The sequence below is a fragment of the Lolium rigidum genome, chromosome 6 (assembly GCF_022539505.1).
Source record: "Lolium rigidum isolate FL_2022 chromosome 6, APGP_CSIRO_Lrig_0.1, whole genome shotgun sequence".
NCBI classification, from domain to species: domain Eukaryota; kingdom Viridiplantae; phylum Streptophyta; class Magnoliopsida; order Poales; family Poaceae; genus Lolium; species Lolium rigidum.
The window spans coordinates 242,708,464-242,727,221 of NC_061513.1; positions in this window are offsets into that span (position 1 = coordinate 242,708,464).

Here is an 18,758-nt window from a genome sequence, read left to right on the forward strand (position 1 = left end):
CAAAACACAAAAAAATTAGTTGCTAGCTTTACTTTATTTACTGTCTTGTTTGCTATATCGAAAACACAAAAAAATTAGTTTACTTGCATTTACTTTATCTAGTTTGTTTTATTTACTATTGCTAAAATGGCTACCCCTGAAAATACTAAGTTGTGTGACTTCACTAGCACAAATAATAATGATATCTTATGCACACCTATTGCCCCACCTGCTACTACAGCAGAATTCTTTGAAATTAAACCTGCTTTACTGAATCTTGTTATGCGAGAGCAATTTTCTGGTGTTAGTTCTGATGATGCTGCTGCCCATATCAATAATTTTGTTGAACTATGTGAAATGCAAAAGTATAAAGATGTAGATGGTGACATTATAAAATTAAAATTGTTTCCTTTCTCATTAAGAGGAAGAGCTAAAGATTGGTTGCTATCTCTGCCTAAGAATAGTATTGATTCATGGACTAAATGCAAGGATGCTTTTATTGGTAGATATTATCCCCCTGCTAAAATTATATCTTTGAGGAGTAGCATAATGAATTTTAAACAATTGGATAATGAACATGTTGCTCAAGCTTGGGAAAGAATGAAATCTCTCGGTTAAAAATTGCCCAACCCATGGATCGACTACTTGGATGATCATCCAAACCTTCCATGCGGGACTAAATTTTTCTTCGCGGAATTTATTGGATTCAGCTGCTGGAGGTACCTTTATGTCCATCACTCTTGGTGAAGCAACAAAGCTTCTTGATAATATGATGATTAATTACTCTGAATGGCACACGGAAAGAGCTCCACAAGGTAAGAAGGTAAATTCTGTTGAAGAATCCTCTTCCTTGAATGATAAGGTTGATGCTATTATGTCTATGCTTGCGAATGATAGGACTAATGTTGATCCTAATAATGTTCCATTAGCTTCATTGGTTGCTCAAGAAGAACATGTTGATGTAAACTTCATTAAAAATAGTAATTTCAACAACAATGCTTATCGGAACAATTCTAGTAATAACTATAGGCCATATCCTTATAATAATGGTAACGGTTATGCTAATTCTTATGGGAATTCTTACAACAATAATAGGAATACACCCCCTGGACTTGAAGCCATGCTTAAAGAATTTATTAGTACACAAACTGCTTTTAACAAGTCTGTTGAGGAAAAGCTCAATAAAATTGATATTCTTGTTTCTAGAGTTGATAGTCTTGCCTCTGATGTTGATCTTTTGAAATCGAAAGTTATGCCTAATAGGGATATTGAAAATAAAATTGTTACTACAGCAAATGCCATCCAAGTTAGAATTAATGAGAATATAAGATTAATGGCTGAACTGCGTGCTAGGTGGGATAGAGAAGAAAATGAAAAACTAGCTAAAGAGAAAAATGTAGCTAAAGTTTGGACTATTACCACCACTAGCAATGCTAATGATTCACATGTTGCTGCACCTCCTACTATCAATGGTAAAATAATTGGTGTTGGCAATGCTTCTACTCCTAGTGCAAAGCGCGCAAAATTACTCGAAGCTGCTAAAGCTGCTTGAAACTGCTTGTGATAAAACTGCTGAAATTTTTTCCAACCTTGGGGATGATAATCCCATTGCTTTAAATTGTAATGATTTAGATTTTGATGATTGCCACATCTCTGAAGTTATAAAGTTCTTACAAAAACTTGCTAAGAGTCCCAATGCTAGCGCTGTAAACTTGGCTTTCACAAAACATATTACAAATGCTCTCATAAAAGCTAGAGAAGAGAAACTAAAACTTGAAACTTCTATTCCTAGAAAGCTAGAGGATGGTTGGGAGCCCATCATTAAAATGAGAGTCAAAGATTTTGATTGTAATGCTTTATGTGATCTTGGTGCAAGTATTTCGTTATGCCTAAAAAAGTCTATGATATGCTTGACTTGCCACCATTGAAGAATTGTTATTTGGATGTTAATCTCGTTGATAATGCTAAAAAGAAACCTTTGGGGAGAGTTGATAATGTTCATATTGTGGTTAACAATAACCTTGTCCCCGTTGATTTTGTTGTCTTGGATATTGAATGCAATGCATCTTGCCCCATTATATTGGGAAGACCTTTTCTTCGAACCGTTGGTGCTACTATTGATATGAAGGAAGGTAATATTAAATATCAATTTCCTCTCAAGAAAGGTATGGAACACTTCCCTAGAAAGAGAATGAAGTTACCTTATGATTCTATTATTAGAACAAATTATGATGTTGATGCTTCATCTCTCGATGTTACTTGAGTTACACTTTACGCGCCTAGCTGAAAGGCGTTAAAGAAAAGCGCTTATGGGAGACAACCCATGTTTTTACTACAGTATTTTTGTTTTATATTTGAGTCTTGGAAGTTGTTTACTACTGTAGCAACCTCTCCTTATCTTAGTTTTGAGTTTTGTTGTGCCAAGTAAAGTCTTTGATAGTAAAGTAAGTACTAGATTTGGATTACTGCGCAGTTCCAGATTTCTTTGCTGTCACGAATCTGGGTCTACCTCCCTGTAGGTAGCTCAGAAAATTAAGCCAATTTACGTGCATGATCCTCAGATATGTACGCAACTTTCATTCAATTTGAGCATTTTCATTTGAGCAAGTCTGGTGGCCTAATAAAATCCATCTTTACGGACTGTTCTGTTTTGACAGATTCTGCCTTTTATTTTGCATTGCCTCTTTTGCTATGTTGGATGAATTTCTTTGATCCATTAATGTCCAGTAGCTTTATGCAATGTCCAGAAGTGTTAAGAATGATTGTGTCACCTCTGAACATGTGAATTTTTATTGTGCACTAACCCTCTAATGAGTTGTTTCGAGTTTGGTGTGGAGGAAGTTTTCAAGGATCAAGAGAGGAGTATGATGCAATATGATCAAGGAGAGTGAAAGCTCTAAGCTTGGGGATGCCCCGGTGGTTCACCCCTGCATATTCTAAGAAGACTCAAGCGTCTAAGCTTGGGGATGCCCAAGGCATCCCCTTCTTCATCGACAACATTATCGGGTTCCTCCCCGAAACTATATTTTTATTCCGTCACATCTTATGCACTTTGCTTGGAGCGTCGGTTTGTTTTTGTTTTTGTTTTGTTTGAATAAAATGGATCCTAGCATTCACTTTGTGGGAGAGAGACACGCTCCGCTGTAGCATATGGACAAGTATGTCCTTAGGCTCTACTCATAGTATTCATGGCGAAGTTTCTTCTTCGTTAAATTGTTATATGGTTGGAATTGGAAAATGCTACATGTAACTCTAAAATGTCTTGGATAATTTGATACTTGGCAATTGTTGTGCTCATGTTTAAGCTCTTGCATCATATACTTTGCACCCATTAATGAAGAAATACTTAGAGCTTGCTAATTTGGTTTGCATATTTGGTTTCTCTAGAGTCTAGATAACATCTAGTATTGAGTTTTGAACAACAAGGAAGATGGTATGGAGTCTTATAATGTTTACAATATGTCTTTTATGTGAGTTTTGCTGTACCGTTCATCCTTGTGTTTGTTTCAAATAACCTTGCTAGCCTAAACCTTGTATCGAGAGGGAATACTTCTCATGCATCCAAAATACTTGAGCCAACCACTATGCCATTTGTGTCCACCATACCTACCTACTACATGGTATTTATCCGCCATTCCAAAGTAAATTGTTTGAGTGCTACCTTTAAAATTCCATCATTCACCTTTGCAATATATAGCTCATGGGACAAATAGCTTAAAAACTATTGTGGTATTGAATATGTACTTATGCACTTTATCTCTTATTAAGTTGCTTGTTGTGCGATAACCATGTTTACGGGGATGCCATCAACTATTCTTTGTTGAATATCATGTGAGTTGCTATGCATGTCCGTCTTGTCCGAAGTAAGAGAGATCTACCACCTTCATGGTTGGAGCATGCATATTGTTAGAGAAGAACTTTGGGCCGCTAACTAAAGCCATGATTCATGGTGGAAGTTTCAGTCTTGGACATATATCCTCAATCTCATATGAGAATAATAATTGTTGCCACATGCTTATGCATTAAAGAGGAGTCCATTATCTGTTGTCCATGTTGTCCCGGTATGGATGTCTAAGTTGAGAATAATCAAAAGCGAGAAATCCAAAATGCGAGCTTTCTCCTTAGACCTTTGTACAGGCGGCATGGAGGTACCCCATTGTGACACTTGGTTAAAACATGTGCATTGCAAAGATCCGGTAGTCCAAGCTAATTAGGACAAGGTGCGGGCACTATTAGTATACTATGCATGAGGCTTGCAACTTGTAAGATATAACTTTCATAACTCATATGCTTTATTACTACCGTTGACAAAATTGTTTCATGTTTTCAAAATAAAAGCTCTAGCACAAATATAGCAATCGATGCTTTCCTCTTTGAAGGACCATTCTCTTTACTTTTATGTTGAGTCAGTTCACCTATCTCTCTCCACCTCAAGAAGCAAACACTTGTGTGAACTGTGCATTGATTCCTACATACTTGCATATTGTACTTGTTATATTACTCTATGTTGACAATTATACATGAGATATACATGTTACAAGTTGAAAGCAACCGCTGAAACTTAATCTTCCTTTGTGTTGTTTCAATACCTTTACTTTGATTTATTGCTTTATGAGTTAACTCTTATGCGAGACTTATTAATACTTGTCTTGAAGTACTATTCATGAAAAGTCTTTGCTTTATGATTCACTTGTTTACTCATGTCATTACCATTGGTTTGATCGCTGCATCCACTACATATGTTTACAAATAGTATGATCAAGGTTATGATGGCATGTCACTTCAGAAATTATCTTTGTTATCGTTTTACCTACTCGGGACGAGCAGAACTAAGCTTGGGGATGCTTGATACGTCTCCGACGTATCGATAATTTCTTATGTTCTATGCCATATTATTGATGATACCTACATGTTTTATGCACACTTTATGTCATATTCGTGCATTTTCCGGAACTAACCTATTAACAAGATGCCGAAGTGCCGGTTCCTGTTTTCTCGCTGTTTTTGGTTTCAGAAATCCTAGTAACAAAATATTCTCGGAATTGGACGAAACGAAGACCCGGGGGCCTATTTTGCCACGAACCTTCCGGAAGACCGAAGAGCATACGAAGTGGGGCCACGAGGTGGCCAAACCACATGGCGGCGCGGCCAAGGGGGGCCCGCGCCGCCCGTGGTGTGGGCCCCTCGTCGGCCCTCCGACTCGCCCTTCCGCCTACTTAAAGCCTCCGTCGCGAAACCCACGATGCGAAAAACCACGATACGGAAAACCTATGCGAGACGCCGCCGCCGCCGATCCCACCTCGGGGGATTCTGGAGATCTCCTCCGGCACCCTGCCGGAGAGGGGATTCATCTCCCGGAGGACTCTACACCGCCATGGTCGCCTCCGGAGTGATGAGTGAGTAGTTCACCCCTGGACTATGGGTCCATAGCAGTAGCTAGATGGTTGTCTTCTCCTCATTGTGCTTCATTGTTGGATCTTGTGAGCTGCCTAACATGATCAAGATCATCTATCCGTAATACTCTATGTTGTGTTTGTCGGGATCCGATGGATAGAGAATACCATGTTATGTTAATTATCAAGTTATTACATATGTGTTGTTTATGATCTTGCATGCTCTCCGTTACTAGTAGAGGCTCGGCCAAGTTTTTGCTTTTAACTCCAAGAGGGAGTATTTATGCTCGATAGTGGGTTCATGCCCGCATTGACACTCAGGACCAGTGACAGAAAGTTCTAAGGTTGTGTTGTGCTGTTGCCACTAGGGATAAAACATTGGCGCTATGTCCGAGGATGTAGTTGTTGATTACATTACGCACCATACTTAATGCAATTGTCTGTTGTTTTGCAACTTAATACTGGAAGGGGTTCGGACGATAACCTGAAGGTGGACTTTTTAGGCATAGATGCAGTTGGATGGCGGTCTATGTACTTTGTCGTAATGCCCAATTAAATCTCACTATACTTATCATGCCATGTATGTGCATTGTTATGCCCTCTCTATTTGTCAATTGCCCGACTGTAATTTGTTCACCCAACATGGTTTTATCTTATGGGAGAGACACCTCTAGTGAACTGTGGACCCCGGTCCATTCTTTTAATACTGAAATACAAATCTGCTGCAATACTTGTTTTACTATTTTCTCTGCAAACAATCATCTTCCACACAATACGGTTAATCCTTTGTTACAGCAAGCCGGTGAGATTGACAACCTCACTTGTTTCGTTGGGGCAAAGTACTTTGGTTGTGTTGTGCAGGTTCCACGTTGGCGCCGGAATCTCTGGTGTTGCGCCGCACTACATCCCGCCGCCATCAACCTTCAACTTGCTTCTTGGCTCCTCCTGGTTCGATAAACCTTGGTTTCTTTCTGAGGGAAAACTTGCTGCTGTGCGCATCATACCTTCCTCTTGGGGTTGCCCAACGAACGTGTGAAATACACGCCATCAATGCAGAAACGAGGTACCCTGAGATCGAGAAGTTGTGCCTCTGTTTGTTTTTTACCTGCACCAAGCTTCATCACATCTTGCTGTGAGCGGAAATTATCGTCATATGCAAATCAGATGTCATCAAGCATATGCTGTCGGCCCCTGTGTTGAAAGGCCGACTCGGTAAGTGGATGTTTGCATTATCGGAATTTGATATCCGGTATCAGCCTGCGAAAGCGGTCAAGGGACAGGCGTTGGCCGATCTTATTGCTGAACGAATCAACACTGATATAGCAGCACTGTCTGTACGTGCATGGGCTATGTTTTTCGATGGATCGGTTTGTGATGATGGTTGCGGCATCGGCATTCTACTCGTGTCGCCTCGGGGGGCAACATATTCCTTCTCCATCAGGCTACCTACCCCTTGCACCAACAATGTCACTGAGTATGAAGCAATCTGCAAGGGAATGGAGTTGCTCTTGGAAGCCGGGGCAGAGGCAGTGGAACTTTTTGGAGACTCCAAATTGGTGATTTCCCAACTCACGGAGGAATACAAATGCGAGAGCGAGTCGCTCTTCCCATTATGGATGCAATGCCGTGAGCTGATGGCACAGTTCAGGTACATAAACTTCAATTGAATCCCAAGGTCGCAAAATACCGAGGCAAACGATCTCGCACAGATGGCGTCAGGCTATAAGGACGTAGCAGATGGAGCCGATGTTCAGGTACAGTTCATGGAGCCAGATGACTGGAGAGCCGATATCTTCAATTACTTGAAAGATTCGGCTCGGGGGGCACCCAAACGGATAAGATACAAGGCCATGAAGTATGTCCTTATTGGGGATGATATGTTTTACAGGACCCTGGAAGGGTTACTTCTCAAATGTTTGGGACCAGCCGAGCCAAATCGGCTCTTACACGAGGTACACGAAGGCGCCTGTGGAACTCACCAATCGGCTCATAAGATGAAATGGTTGATCAGGCGATCGGGGTTTTATTGGCCCACCATGCTTGAGGATTGTTTTAAGTACTATAAAGGGTGTCAAGCATGTCAGAAGTTTGGGAGCATCCAGATGGTACCCGCATCAGCGATGAACCCCATCATCAAGCCTTGGCCATTTCGAGGTTGGGGCATGGATATGATCGGCAAAATCAATCCTCCATCAAGCAAAGGCCATGTGTGGGTTCTGGCCATTACATATTATTTCACTAAATGGGTGGAGGCCGTCCCTATGAAGTCAGTGGCATCGTCAGATGTTATCAATTTCGTGAAAGAACATGTCATTCATAGATTCGGGATTCCCCAGACAATCACGACCGATGGAGGTTCGGTCTTCATTTCGCGCGAGTTTAGAAAGTTCTGCGAGGACATGGGAATCAAGCTGATCCGATCGTCTCCATACTATGCTCAAGCAAATGGGCAAGCTGAAGCGTCCAACAAGAGCCTTATCAAGCTGATTAAGAGGAAAATCAACGAGTACCCTAGACGCTGGCACGAGGTATTGTCAGAGGCTTTGTGGGCGTATCGCATGTCATGTCATGGAGCGATAAAAACCTCGCCATACCATCTGGTCTATGGACAAGAAGCCGTATTACCCTGGGAAATCACGGCTGGCTTGAGACGGATTGCGTTTCAGAATGACTTAACAACTGAAGAATACGCAGCCCTGATGAGTGATAGCATTGAGGATGTAGCGGAACTTAGACTGTGGTCGCTTGAGAAAATTAAGGAGAACAAAGCCAAGGTAGCTCGCGCATATAATAAGAAGGTGAGACCAAAGGAGTTCCACGTTGGTGATCTGGTATGGCAAGCTGTATTGCCATTAGGGACTAAGGATGCAGCGTATGGTAAATGGTCTCCAAATTGGCACGGGCCGTACATGGTCGACCAAGTTTTAAAGGGTAATGCATATATGCTCGAGCAGTTGAACGGTGTGAAGTTCCCAGTGGCTGTCAATGGCCAGCATCTCAAGAAATATTTCCCAAGTATGTGGGAGGATGGACAGTGAAATATAGGGTCCGATGCATGAAATCGGCCAGTAAAAAAAAATTTATGACAGTGAAATATGGGGGCCGATGCACGAAATCGGCTAGTAAAAAAATATATATGCAAAGCAACAGGATGCTAAGCACATCCGATGCACGGACATCGACTTTAGACTAAAAAGCCGATGCTCAGACATCGACTCTAGAGGTACAAATTATTACAAGCAAGTATCAAGTTACCGTTTGGATTTGGGGAATGTCTGCTTGGACCTGTCTAATTAGGTAACTGAGTTTGGCCTTATTTGGCGTTTGATGGTGGAAGACCGATGTGTTGCTATCGGTTCTTGGTGAGTAGACTCACTTTGACAATCGGAAGAGTCAAATTGGATAATCGGAGAAATCAAATTGGGAAACATTCTTCATTGATAGGAGGATTTTTTACAAGTAAGAGCCGATTGCTCTCAAAAGGATGATCTACTGCCTAATGCACTACTACTAGCCCCACTAGTCCCTAATCTACGGGCCGTCGCTGCCCTCGTCGTCGCCGTCTGCGCCGCTGTCGGCGCTGCTGCCGGCGGCGTCCTCGTCGCTGCTGCTGAAGCCCTTGGCGGGGGCTTCGTCATCTTCATCGTCGTCGTCTTCCGACCCGGCACGGAAGCGTTTCACCGGCTGGTACTTGTCGGAGGAGGTGTCCTCCTCCGCTTCCTCGTCTTCCTCGTCGGAGGAGAGGCCCGCATCCCAAGAGAAAGCATCGTCGTCGCTTGCCTCCTCCAAGGCCCCGTCCACGAGGAAGTGGAGGTCATCCTCCCCGTCGGTCAAGGAATCGTTGTCCTCGGACTCGACGGAGAAGTCCCAGTCCCTCTCGTCCCACCACTCCGGGCGCGGGCCTCGTACGCCCTTATCGGGTCGTACTCCGGCATCGGCTCGCTGGAGGAAGAGGACTGGAAAGAGAGACCGGAGGAGGCAGAGGAGGAGGAATCCATGGCAGAGGAAGGGGTTTTTTTTCGGTGGCTAGTGCAGAGCAAGAGGATGAGGAGGCGATTTGGAGGCGAACTGCTCGGATGAAGTTAAATAAAGGGGATATAGTGGAAGATGATTAAATGCTGTGGCAGTTTCGAGGATGCGGTGCCAAAACTGTCAAATCGTGCAGTGCGGAGAAGTTGAGAAGGCAAGGCATCATGATGAAAAGGCACTGTAGCGGTTCTGCTCTGCAACGCATGACCCAATGGAAAACAGAGTGGTTTTGAAATTATTATTGCCAAAACCAGGGGGGCATGTGTTATCACCAGATTTTGGCCAAATCAGAAGATGGGCCGTGATTTAGATGGGCTTGGAAGATATGCACATGAAGCGTTTATGAATCGGCCTCGTGCGAGAATTTGGGCTAGATTGCCCGTGTATCTGTACATTATGGTAGATCGCATCTTAGTTTAGAATTAAGAGATAGAGTTTGGTCGTATACGACTAGGTTTATTCCAAAGATAGAAAGTCCCCGGACTATAAATATGTACCTAGGGTTATTGAGAAAGGAGGACGATCACGTTCACAACAAACACAATCTAGGTGCATCGCCACCCCTTGTTTCGAGGGTTTCTTCCGGGTAAGCATCATGCTGCCTTGCGATCTAGGCATTATCGGTTTATTCGTTGTCTCGTGTTGCTCGTACTGAAGCCTTGTTGATGGCGAGTAACACTATTTATCATAGATGTTTTGGGGCTTGCATCGATGCTTTTCTGACGTATTTGCTTAGCTATGCTGTCCCTCAATATCTAGCTGCCTTTACACCTATCTTGGGTGTAAGGGCGGCATCTTGCTTCGTCTTTATTTAGTGGATTTGATCTGTTATAGTTGTTCCTTGTTCTTCAAGGATTAGTTTGATATCCGTATGGTTAGGCCTTGCAAACGGGTTGAACGATCCGATGAGCGTGTAAGGTATGGTTTGCCGATCCTAGAAGGGATGTTCCGGGAATCGACTCCGTGTTGGTTTTTAGGCCTCTTTTAGGGTTAGTTTTCTGTTATCTTACGTATCTGCCAGGCTCAACTACGTGTAGGATGTTCCGGTTATGCGGTGAAAGCCCTAAACTGTCGTAGATCGATTTAACTTAGTACTGATGAAGCAGGATACCCATGTTATTGCAAGATCCAATATGAACCATGGGTCAGTCGGCTCTTAGAGCCGATTAGCAGGGTAACCTGAGAGTCGATCGAGGCTCATTTCATGTTTACATGTCTACCATGCAGGAAACTAATCGAAGCAATCCAACACCTTCCTGACCAGGTATAGGTCAGGTGGCACGCCCTTCCGACCGTCAGGACGTGTGCCAGAGCATTGCGGGCCGTCGCCCGAGGGACCAGGGCCCACCAGTAGTCCTGGGAGCCTCCCGGCTCTCCGTGTTGCTCGTCGCTGCTCGCCGGTGGGTTTTGGCAGGCAACATTATTTTAATATGTTCACTAGATAGGGAGTACTAAACGGTGTCTAGATACATTTAAATTTGGGTGTGACTATTTATCAGTCGACTGAGAACTAACTTCTTTCTCAGTCAGATGATGTCATCCAATTTCAGTTGCAACTAATGACTAGCTCGCATTAGGATGAAAATCAAATGGTGTAGGACTTAACTTAGCACGAAGTTAGTTCTCATCTAGCTAAGAACTAGCAAATACCTTAAATTTAGACATACTTTGACATCTATTTATGGTCAGAGGTGGTTGCAGAGAAACTTGGTTAAATTTGATTCATGATAATTCGAAGCACATTTGGGGTGTGTCCGGAATATTCTCCAGAATGAAGTGGCATGGAACGGAACCGTTCCGCACCTAAAGCCAATGCTTCTTGTGTTCGATTGTGGAACGGAACGGAACCGAGTGGTTCCTCGAAAGGGAATATTCTCCCCATATGCGAAGTGGAACGAATGTTACTTAGTCGCTACTACCTCCATCCCAAGGCTTAAAGTTTTTTTTTGAAAAGTCAAAGCAAGTAAAGTTTGACCAAATTTTTAGAGTAATCTATCAATAAATATGATATTTTGTAGATAGCACATGAAAATATATTTCGTTAGCTATCTAATAATATTAATTTTGTATTTCAGATGTTAATGACTTTTTATAAAAACTTAGTCAAACTTAACGTAGTTTGACTTTCTAAAAAAATATAGGCCTTAAGCCTTGGGATGGAGGTAGTAGCGACTTCGCATAGTAGTTTGACTTCCTGAATACTTGTGTGAAGTTTCGGTAGAAATTGCATTGTATTTTGAGCTACATGAAAAAACAAATTTGTAGCTACTTATAGGATTTGATATTTGTCAGAACCTTGTCTTTTTTGTATAGCTCAAAATACAACTTAATTTTGTCCAAAATTCCTAGTGTACCGTAGTCGGAATGTATGTATGTGGGCATTTAATTTCAATTTTTTTGAAATCCAAAACATATGATTTTTGAAAACCAGGAGCACTGGTGCTCATGTTAATAAAAATTGGGTAAATTTGATTGTACATTGTGCTGCTCAGTTAATTTAGATGGTGTACTTTCCTGTTTTAGCTAATTTTGAAAATGCAGTGTCGTGTTAATGTATTAAAATTTTGATAATGCCTGAACTATACACATTTTTGTATCTCGCTGGGTTCTAGGATATATATGATCAGACATTGCATTGCTACATGACGATTCATGTAGGACAAAGTAGTGCCGAAGTTGGAGAAGGACTCCTACTACAATTGTGATGGACTTGCGCTAGTTGGATACGAGGATTCTCTCCAGTTTCCTCCGAGTTGGAATAAGCTGAAGCTGCCTGGAAGGCGAGAGGTGGCCATTGCGAGGGCAGTAGCTAATAAGCTGGACCTGGATGGTGTGTACAACCCGCCTTCTCACGCTACCAAGGTCGGCCACCGTGCCTACATGCAGCGTCCTAAGCGCTGGTGCGTCCAGTTGGAAGTAGATGACTTGTATATGCTCGTCATCCCAGAGGAGTTTAAGACGTACGTTAGCGGGCGCGCCTACCCCCAGGTAGTGCCAATCCATTATAGAGCGGGATGCATATGGAATGTACATGCCCATCCCTTCAACAAGAAAACGGAGGTCTCGGCCAGAAGCCGTCGCGCGAAGTCCAGAGACAGCCCCATTCAACCAGTCGTCCTCGACAATGGGAGGTATGGCCTTGCTGATTTCCTTGGCTTGAAGGTGGGTGACTACGTGATGTTCGAGGTCATCCCAAAAGGGTTCAAGATGACAATGTACGACCGCATCACCTCTTGTGAGAGAGAGGTCTCCTGCAATGATCACCCCTAATTACCCAACAGTTCTAATTTAGAATTATCTAGTCGGTCGGCCTTTTTTGAACTTTTGGTGACGTTTCACGGGTGTGGGATAGTAGATCTGTGCTAGCTATGTGATGTGTGCTGAACTGCTGCTCTGCCTTTTGTAGCCATTACTGATGATGTAAGTAAAAAATGCCTTATAATATGATGCAGTGTCAGGCTAAGCTCCGCATTTTCTTTGACGTTAGCTCTACATATTTTCTTGTGTGCGTCTGTGGAAATGAGGTGGGTAAGATCACCAGGTGCTAGAAGAGGTGACAACATCTCACGCCTTATAATATGATGCATATTTTCTTGCTTGCGTGTGTGGAAATTAGGTGGGTAACATCACCAGCTGCAAGAAGAGGTGAAAACATCTCTCACACGCTCCACAAGCCTTCTTCTCTTCCACTCACTCCTTGGAGTTCGAAACAACACCCTGATTATGCCAATGTCGGAAAGGAGCACGGGAAGCTCGTACTTGGAGGACGACCCGTACTACACCGCTCGGGGACGGCGCTTGGGGCCTCCGATTCGTAGCAGGGAGGCGCCGAGCGACTACGCTCAAGGTCGTCAATGTACCTTCTGCGGCAGGAAGACACCGCGCCAGATCTCATGGAGTAACCCTAATCCTGGAAGGAGGTACGACAGCTGCTCCAGGCCAAAGGTAAATCACCATATATTAGGAGCTTCGAAATCCCCTTTTCTCGGTGTTTAATTTGCTCTGCTTCTTGTTCCATTGTGCTAGGGTGAAAAAAATGCAAGTTTTTCCGGTGGTATGACGAGGAAGGTGAGGTGCTGAGCCCCTTCACGAAGAAACTCATTATTGACCTGCGCGATGCCGTCTAGGATAAGATGGAAGAGATTTCGTGCTTAGAGCTCAAACTGCTGCAGCAAAAGGGGAAGAAAGAAGGCAGCTGTATGAGAGTGATTTTAATGGTGTTGGTTTCAGTAGGTTTAGCAATGTCTCTTGGTATGATTACGTCTGCACGGTGAGCTCGGCCGCGTGTCTTCGTCCTTGACTGGGCTAGCTATGTGTCTTTCCGCTATCTTGCTCCCCCTTCTCGCTTGAGAGTCGCCCCGTCCTCACTGGGCTGCTCTCCCCATTTCATCGGCCAGCCTCACCGGCCGAAGTGGACGGGTGAGCCGAGTACCGTTTACTCTAGATACTTCTCCGGCAGGTTGTATGTCTAGTTTTAGATCTCGCTGGGTTCTTGTTGTAAAATACAAGTACGTGGTTGCATTTTCTTTCTTTTGAGGGGCCTTGTATTTTGGAAAGTTGTAATGCAACATTAATGCTGCTCTACAGCAGATAATCTTCTTTTTATTAGATTATCAGGATGTACACTCTATATAGCGCAGTTTCATACAATAGTTATTTATCACTTGGAGGCTATGAGTTTGAGGCCGGAGGAGGTTATTTGCTCGAGATGCAAATGACCAGGATGTAGGAACGAAATCCTCTATAAACACCAATTTGGAAATTGAGGTGGATGTATGTAGTTGCAAGTACAACTTTTTTTACCAATTGTTGCAGTACAGTTGCTGAAACATTTTCAGCTTCGTGTAATTAAACAAACAAATAATACACTCATTCAACATTGATGCACCTATCATAAGTTTGAGACATGGCCAGAATGCAAGTTATGCGATTACAACACGGTGATAATTTCTTGGGTGGGAATCTATTCCTGATCACTATCTACATTCATTTCGCCATAACTACAATTGCCATTGTAGTACTCACCATTGGTAGTGCCGGAAAAAGGGAACACCTTTTTAGCATGCATAGCTAGAACTAACGTATCATCCTTGGTCCATCGACTTCTTGCAGGTGTGTTTTTTGAAGATCTGTTATTTTTGAGAGCAGTTTTCTCCTCCGGTGTAAGCCAGGCACATATAGACAAAACCACAGACTATCACCATGGTATTGTAACATAATAATCTCTTTCAGGGTTCCATGGCAAGCAATCAGGTCTTCATCTTCGCCATATGTGTTTGCTATCATGGTTCCACCGTTCTCTCGCTTCTTATTCGCACCCCTTACAGCCGTGCAAAATCGAACCCCATTCACTATACATGCTGAGTATTTCGTGATTCTGTGATCAGGACCACATGCCAACGCGAAGAGATCATCATCTACCAGATTGGCATTCTTAATCTTCAGTATCTGCCAAAACACAAGCAAAAAAATATATCACCATCTGCTGATAAAACCTCTGTTCCAAGAGTTCTTACAACGTGAGAGTAAAAACTAACATAGCATCTGAACCATGATGCAAACCCTGTAGCCATCAGTTTTTGAATGTCTGGCACCCCTCCTTGCTCCAACTCTTGTCTGAACATTCTGCCAAAATTGGAAAATAAGTCAATAGGTAGATAAGCATGTTCGAAGGTACGCAAGTAATATATGTGAATAACATACTCTCTGTATTGCTCAACTTCATCACAACTGTTCAACACAAACCACACTATTTCATCAATTTCACCTTAAAAATATCCATAATCGTATCCAGAAGTACAACTAACTCCATGCCCAAAAAGGTCTATACTTTTCCTCACACCATGCTTTATAGCATACAACTGTTGGAGATATGCCCAAGAGGCAATAATAAATTGGTTATTATATATCTTTGTGTTTATGATAAATGTTTATATACCATGCTATAATTGTATTAACCGAAACATTGATACATGTGTGTTATGTAAACAACAAGGAGTCCCTAGTAAGCCTCTTGTATAACTAGCTTGTTGATTAATAGATGATCATAGTTTCGTGATCATGAACATTGGATATTATTAATAACAAGGTTATGTCATTATGTGAATGATGTAATGGACTGATACGTCTCCGACGTATCGATAATTTCTTATGTTCCATGCCACATTATTGATGATACCTACATGTTTTATGCACACTTTATGTCATATTCGTGCATTTTCTGGAACTAACCTATTAACAAGATGCCGAAGAGCCGATTCTTCGTTTCTGCTCGTTTTTGGTTTCAGAAATCCTAGTAACGAAATATTCTCGAATTGGACGAAATCAAAACCCGGGGTCCTATTTTGCCACGAAGCTTCCGAAGACCGAAGAGGAGTCGAAGTGGGGCCACGAGGGGCCGCCACCATAGGGCGGCGCGGCCCGAGCCCCGGCCGCGCCGACTCGTGGTGTGGGGCCCTCGTGTGGCCCCCCATGTTGCCCTTCCGCCTACTTAAAGCCTCCGTCGCGAAAACCCCGGAAGAGAGAACCACGATACGGAAAACCTCATCGAGACGCGCCGCCGCCAATCCCATCTCGGGGATTCCGGAGGATCTCCTCCGGCACCCCGCCGAGAGGGGATTCATCTCCCGGAGGACTCTTCACCGCCATGGTCGCCTCCGGAGTGATGAGTGAGTAGTTCACCCTCGGACTATGGGTCCATAGCAGTAGCTAGATGGTTGTCTTCTCCTCATTGTGCTTCATTGTTGGATCTTGTGAGCTGCCTAACATGATCAAGATCATCTATCTGTAATGCTATATGTTGTGTTTGTCGGGATCCGATGGATAGAGAATACCATGTTATGTTAATTATCAAGTTATTACCTATGTGTTGTTTATGATCTTGCATGCTCTCCGTTATTAGTAGAGGCTCTGGCCAAGTTTTTGCTTTTAACTCCAAGAGGGAGTATTTATGCTCGATAGTGGGTTCATGCCTCCATTGATACCTGGGACAGTGACAGAAAGTTCTAATGTTGTGTTGTGCTGTTGCCACTAGGGATAAAACATTGATGCTATGTCTAAGGATGTAGTTGTTGATTACATTACGCACCATACTTAATGCAATTGTCTGTTGCTCTGCAACTTAATACCGGAAGGGGTTCGGATGATAACCTGAAGGTGGACTTTTTAGGCATAGATGCAGTTGGATGGCGGTCTATGTACTTTGTCGTAATGCCCAATTAAATCTCACTGCACTTATCATGACATGTATGTGCATTGTTATGCCCTCTCTATTTGTCAATTGCCCGACTGTAATTTGTTCACCCAACATGCTTTTATCTTATGGGAGAGACACCTCTAGTGAACTGTGGACCCCAGTCCATTCTTTTATACTGAAATACAAATCTGCTGCAATACTTGTTCTTTGCTGTTTTCTCTGCAAACAATCATCTTCCACACAATACGGTTAATCCTTTGTTACAGCAAGCCGGTGAGATTGACAACCTCACTGTTTCGTTGGGGCAAAGTACTTTGGTTGTGTTGTGCGGGTTCCACGTTGGCGCCGGAATCCCTGGTGTTGCGCCGCACTACATCCCGCCGCCATCAACCTTCAACGTGCTTCTTGGCTCCTCCTGGTTTGATAAACCTTGGTTTCTTTCTGAGGGAAAACGTGCTGCTATGCGCATCATACCTTCCTCTTGGGGTTCCCAACGAACGTGTGAATTACACGCCATCAAGCATATTTTCTGGCGCCGTTGCCGGGGAGATCAAGACACGCTGCAAGGGGAGTCTCCACTTCCCAACCTCTTTACTTTGTTTTTGTCTTGCTTTATTTTGTTTACTACTTTGTTTGCTGCATTATATCAAAACACAAAAAAATTAGGTGCTAGCTTTACTTTATTTACTATCTTGTTTGCTATATCAAAAACACAAAAAAAATTAGTTACTTGCATTTACTTTACTTGATTCATCATGTTTCCTTTTAATTTTACCACAAAAGACATACCGGTAGGACGCGGGTCTATAATTGGGAGAAACAATATAGAAGAATTTTTCGATCATGTTAGTACCGTTGAAGATTTTGAAGATAGACACTTGGTAGAACTTGCTCCTACTTATGAAATTGCTGCTGCTGCTTTAGTTCGCATGTTGGAAACTAAATTCGTTAATCTCAATCCTATAATCCAACACATGTTTCTTACACTCGGTGATATGGAAGAGGGGAAAAGAAAGATTTTGTTTTAGAAACCCTTCTTAGAGAATTTGGTGGTCTAGCAAGAGAGGCTAGAAAGGTCTTTGCTAAATTTAATATGCTAGGTTCTCATACTAATTTTGTTGGTCTCCTTGAAAAAATGGATATGGATAGAATAAGGTACACTAATAATATTAATGATGGTGGGGAGATCAAAGCACCAATACCATGTAAACTCCTAGCTATGAATGATGCACTAGAAAATAACTATGCTTGGCTTGTTCTCGAAAATTTGTTCGATGAGAGTAGCAAGCCCAAGACTAATGAAAAGGGAGACGCTGAAACTTATGTATCCAATATATTATGCATGGTTGAGAAAACTCCAAACCCCGCTGTAGATGCACCACCCTTTGATAATACTTGATATACACTTTACGCGCCTAGGCGAAAGGCGTTAAGAAAAGCGCTTATGGGAGACAACCCATGTTTTTACTACAGTATTTTTTTTTATATTTGAGTCTTGGAAGTTGTTTACTACTGTAGCAACCTCTCCTTATCTTAGTTTTATGTTTTGTTGTGCCAAGTAAAGTCTTTGATAGTAAAGTAAATACTAGATTTGGATTACTGCGCAGAAACAGATTTCTTTGCTGTCACGAATCTGGGTCTAATTCTCTGTATGTAACCCAGAAAATTAAGCCAATTTACGTGAGTGATCCTCAGATATGTACGCAACTTTCATTCAATTTGGGCATTTTCATTTGAGCAAGTCTGGTGCCCTAATAAAATCCATCTTTACGGACTGTTCTGTTTTGACAGATTCTGCCTTTTATTTTGCATTGCCTCTTTTGCTATGTTGGATAAATTTCTTTGATCCATTAATATCCAGTAGCTTTATGCAATGTCCAGAAGTGTTAAGAATGATTGTGTCACCTCTGAACATGTGAATTTTTATTGTGCACTAACCCTCTAATGAGTTGTTTCGAGTTTGGTGTGGAGGAAGTTTTCAAGGATCAAGAGAGGAGTATGATACAATATGATCAAGGAGAGTGAAAGCTCTAAGCTTGGGGATGCCCCGGTGGTTCACCCCTGGATATTCTAAGAAGACTCAAGCGTCTAAGCTTGGGGATGCCCAAGGCATCCCCTTCTTCATCGACAACATTATCGGGTTCCTCCCCGAAACTATATTT